Here is a 5,306-nt window from a genome sequence, read left to right as displayed (position 1 = left end):
TTCTTTCTATCCGCCAACCAGTTTTCTATCCATGTCAATATCTTCCCCCCAATGCCACGAACTCTGATTTTACCCACCAATCTCCTATGTGGGACCTTAGCAAATGCCTTCTGAAAATCGAGGTACACTACATCCACCGGATCTCCCTTGTCTAACTTCCTGATTACGGCCTCGAAGAATTCAGTGGCGGTCAGTGATACTCAACTCCCAAAAAATGACTCTCACACTTGTCCCCGTTCTGAAGCAGATGATTGTACATTTCACCGCCTTTGTTACCCCGGCTTCTCCAACTTTTACTGCCAATGGGAAACTTGCAGAGTGTCGTGCGAAGCAGCATCAGCTCAAAAAGACCGAAAGGCCTACTCCCAAAGATTCACAGACATCTGATCCGGAGGCTGCAATGTTAGATGAGTGAATGTTGCTGTTGGGATTCTGTGGTTGTTGAGTTGTGCACGTCTACTGAGTGCGAGGAGTAAGGTCGTGGCGGGGGAACGCATGATGTGGATTCATGGGGCATAGGATTGTTAGGAACTGGGTCTAGTGTCGCTGGCAAGACCAGTGTGGGGTCGGAGATACAGGTATGCTGTTGGTGGGGAAACATGTGACCCGTTTCAGGGTGTGGACTGAATGGATGTTGGATCAGTATCAGAGGACTGGCCGTGTGTGGTTCGCTGGGGCGGTTATGTCGCAGTGTGAGCTGATGGGGACGAATGGAGTAAGGGAGAATATGGAACGTGAGGTCTTTGGAGTCGTTGGGAAGTGGTGGTCAGAGGAAATTAATGGAGGGGGGAGTGACCATTGTGGCAATGTAGGCGGTTTATGGTCAGTGGGAGCAGCTGGAGAGTTGTGTGGTCACGGGGGACGTGGAAATGTTTGACGTCAGTGGGAACTGGGAGACGAGTTGTGGTATTAGTTGTAACGTGGAGGAAATACTGCGTCAATGGGAGCTAGCGGAAGTGTCGAGGTCTTCTGGGCATGGACAGTAGGAACTGCTTGGGATGTGTGGAGACACTGGGGATGCAGACAATGTGGAGTAATTGGGAGATTATAGAGGAGTTGTGGCATTAATTGGAACATGGCTGAAGTGCAATGGCAGTGGGAAATGTTGGGGCTTTTGGGTCGTTGGGGACGTGGAGAGATAAGAGTTCATTGGGAACTGCTGGCGAGATGAGGGTTCATTGGGACTTGGACTTTTGTGCGGCCAGGGAAGTGGGGAAAAGGGAAGCGATGTGGCATTCTTTGGAAGCCGGACGAACTATGTTGTCAGAGAGAAGCTAAGGGGCGGTGTATGACCAGTCGAGGTGCGTGGAGTGGTGTGGGGTCATTGTCAATAATCGGTATGAGTGTGTTTAGTGATCCATCTGGTGCAGCGGTAGGGCTGTTGCAAGTGTATTGGGTCAGAGGAAGCTGGTGGGGAGGTGCAGTCTGGTGTGAACGTGAGGCCAGTGGGATTCGGTTGCCGCGGTTTAAGGTTAGTGGGAAATGTATCGAGATAACACACAGAGTATGCAGGAGGAACTCAGCAAGTCAGGGAGCATCCGTGAAAAAAGCACAGCCGATGTTTCGGACTGAAATGCTTCGACTGCTCTGGAGAGGAATAAAGCTGAGGAATAGATGTGAAAGGTAAGGGGAGGTCAGAGAGATACCCAAGACGATAGATGAAACTTAGAAGGGGACGCATGAAGCAAAGAGTTAGGAAGTTGATAGGTGAAAGAGACAGAAGGCCATGGAATAAAAAGAAAAGAGGAGATGGGCGGACAAGGAGATAAGATGAGAGAGGGAAACGCGAAGGGAAGTGGTGAAAGGTGGGTGGGGTGCAATTACAGACCCAACCTATGTGTCGCCTTATCACGAAGTGGAAGATGCCACGTTTGGACATATCGAAATGCGAATGTGAAGTGGAATCAAACTGGAAGATCCCGCCTGTTCGAAGCGGTTTCTCTATCTACGTCGAGTCTCACCGATATACAGGAGGCCGCAACAGGAGCACCGAACACAGTATATGACCCCAACAGACTCAGAGGTGATGTGCGTCTCACCTGGAATTAGTGTTTATGCCGCTGAGTCGTAGTGACGGAGGAGGTTTAGAGGCAGGTGGAGCCCTTGTTACTCTCAGAAGGATAAGTGCCACGAGGAAGATCAGTGGGGTGGGACGAATGGACAAGGGAGGCACGTAGAGAATGATCCCTGCCATAAGCAGAAAGAGGGATAGATAGAGGGGGGTAGTCGTGTTTGGTAGTAGGGTCCAGTTGGAGGTGGTGGAAATTTCAGAAAATTGTTTGCGGGATGCGAAGGCCGATGGGGTGGTACGTGAGGACAAAATGACCTCTATCCCCGGTGGGAAGGCTAGAGGATGGGGTGAGAGCAGATGTGCGTGAAATGGGAGATGTGTTTGAGGGCAGAGTTGATTGTGGAGGAAGGGAAGCCCCTTTATTTGCAAAAGGAGGACATCTCCTTCGTTCTGGACTGAAAAGTCTCATCCTGAGGGAAGATATGGTGGAGACGGAGGATTTGAGAGAAGGGGGATGGCGTTTTTACTAGCAGAAACGTGGGACGAGGTATATTCCAGGTAGCTGTGAGAGTCCGTTGGTTTATAATACACATTGGTGGATAAGCTGTCTCCGGAGATGGAGCCAAGGAAGGGAAATATCAGAAATGGACTAGTTGAATTTGTGCGCAGATTGGAAGTTGCAGGCAAAGTGGATGAAATTGACGAATTCAGCACAGGTGCAAGAAGCAGCACCAATACAGTCGTCAATGTTGAGGAGAAAAAGTGAGGGACAGTAATCGGGATGTGTGTGAGCGGTTAGCGATGATGTCGCTGAGAGAATTGGTCCATGTAGGGGCTGCTGAGGGTTAGCGGAGTCGGGGATTAATAGGGCAGCGGGCTACAGCGGTGCATCCTGCTGGGATCTGATGAGATCACTGGAAAAAGTTCGTGGGAAGGATTAAAGCCATTGCCATATATCGATCGTGAAGAGGCAGGTGCAGAAGGAGGGATCAATGACGCCATGTGAGGTCTTTGGGTGTCTGTAAAACATCACGGGTGTCCATGATTTCAATGCGAAACCACTGTGGTGATGGGATGGACAGTGGGTTTTGGTGTGGGAGGTTTTGGGCTCAGTAGGAGGCGCTGTTGGGGAGACATGTGCCACGTTCGCGTTATTTCTGTAGAATAGCAGTTCCTGTTATTCCACGATATTAAATCTTGTGGGGAACCCAGGGCTTTTAGAAGTCTGTAACCGTCCCATTTCATTTGCTTGCTTATCGTCTGCTTCACTGAAGGATTCTACCGTGTTAGGAAGAACCATTTTGGATTTAACAAACCTGTGCAACGGTTTTTCTACCAATCCAACAATTGTCCAAGTGAATGCACATGTCATCCATTCTCTGCATTTCTATTCGCTGTATAGAATGTGCTTTCAACCTTTGTTAGAACTTTCGAGGCACATTCATTCAATTCTTCCGGTTCCGGCGGTCCACAATGAGATCAGAATCGCTTCATCTCCTTTGCTTCACTTGTATATCACCGCGGCAGATTCCGTCACTTTCCCCATATTCCAAGGATAATCGATCCCTCCCTCCAAACCATCCACAGAACTGAAAGTCAATAGTTCTTAGCATTCACATTAGAAGTTTCTTGTTTAATTGGCTAGAAAAGTAAACTTAACATAAATAATAATGCTTAATACTGTGATTTATCTTTCTGAAGCAAAATTGACAGGCAGACGTTAGTTCTGACAAAGATAATGTAAAATACAAAAAAAAGACATCGTCGTAGCAATAACTGACGTATCACTGCCGCTGTCTAGAATAGCTAGAGTCAGACTTTTTCCATTCGTCCAATGAGATCACAGGTGATAGGCGCGTCTTACATAGAAAGATAGAAACGTAGAAAACCTACAGCACAACGAGTGACCGGTTGAACAATCAGTCCCGTTTCTCACCGTCGTGGAACCGATGATTATAAAATCACACCAGTGCTGCGTCCGAGATCGCTGCAGACCCAGGGTTGCTACCAAAGTATTTGTTAATTTAACATCATTATGGAGGCAAGTCTGCCGAATGTACCGTCCTCAGCCCAAAGTGACAAAAACGATCCCCTTCCCGGTTAGTCCAAACCGGGACAGTGGTGTTCCAGAGTGACAATCCCTGTCTGTGTAATTCCCGGGTTCCCCTGGCGAAGCCTGCACCAAGACATCCGCCGGAAGCAGGGTCTCTGCACTGCAGACGGAAACTCACAGCTACGGGACTGTTTCTGACGTCAGGGCACGCTCGGCTGAACCCGGAGTATGTTGGAAATGATTCTGGAGCGCGGACATTAAAGGTAAAACCGGGAAATCTGCCTGAATGTCCCCATCCCGCGGGCGAAAATGTTCACATATTCCGACGGTCAAATATCACTCTCAGTCCGGTTGTGGGTTCCTGGAGAGACTTCAATTCCTGCTCCCCGGTTTGACTGAACCGATTCCTCACCAGCCTGAAACAGATGGAAGAATAAAGATGAAATAAACAGATTACACAACAGTGTCAGTAACAGAGAACTGGGGTTAATGTTTCAACAACACTCACAGACAAATTTCACCAGAAAACCCGCGGATCCGTTGTTTTTTTTTTTATCACATTGAACATTAACACTTACACGATTCGCTCCAGTGTCGGGACTTCTACTATAAGGCGACGAAGAGCGGGGATAGATCGGTCTGTGAGCCAGTTTGATTCCAGGTTCAGCCGCGTTAGTAATCGGTTTGTAATGATAGCTGAGACGAGATCCTCGACACCAGAATCTGATAGACAAACACGACTCAGCCTGGAGATGAGAGCGAGTGAGGGTGAAGGACACACACAGACAGGAATCGCTACAAATCCCCAGTGTTTATCAGTAACACAATTACTGATCACATTAAAGTTCAGTGTCAGACACCCAGTGACTGTAAACACTCTCCCACAGTCTAGTACTTACCACAGTTTCTGTATTTTACATTCCGGGTTCCTCAGAGCCGCAGACACCAGTTTCACTCCTGAATCTCCCAGTTTATTATCACTCAGGTCCAGATCCGTGAGAGATCGGTTTGTAATGAGATCGGTGGCAAAATCCTCGGCATCAGAATCTGTGAGACCGACGCCACTCAGCCTGGAGATGAGAGAGTGTGAGGGTGAAGGACACATAGGGACAGGAGACGGTACAAATCCCCAGTGTTCATCAGTAACACAATTACTGATCACATTAATGTTCAGTGTCAGAAGCCCAGTGACTGTAAACACAATCTCCCACAGTTTGGTACTTACCGCAGTCTCTGAATTTT

At 48.2% G+C, this 5,306-nt stretch overlaps 1 long non-coding RNA gene across 1 annotated transcript; it reads right to left on the bottom strand.

Annotated features, from left to right (window-relative positions):
• Positions 1–3,658: 3,658 nt before the first annotated feature.
• LOC140722101 (uncharacterized) lies at positions 3,659–5,094 on the bottom strand. Its single transcript, XR_012097529.1, has 3 exons — positions 4,964–5,094; positions 4,643–4,810; positions 3,659–4,480 (listed from the first exon to the last, which is right to left on the bottom strand). It is a non-coding gene; the product is annotated as an uncharacterized lncRNA (long non-coding RNA).
• Positions 5,095–5,306: the final 212 nt, after the last annotated feature.

Source organism: Hemitrygon akajei, unplaced genomic scaffold (assembly GCF_048418815.1).
Source record: "Hemitrygon akajei unplaced genomic scaffold, sHemAka1.3 Scf000069, whole genome shotgun sequence".
NCBI lineage: Eukaryota > Metazoa > Chordata > Chondrichthyes > Myliobatiformes > Dasyatidae > Hemitrygon > Hemitrygon akajei.
The sequence above is the reverse complement of the archived record's forward strand: the minus strand, read 5'-3'. Positions and strand labels throughout refer to the sequence as shown.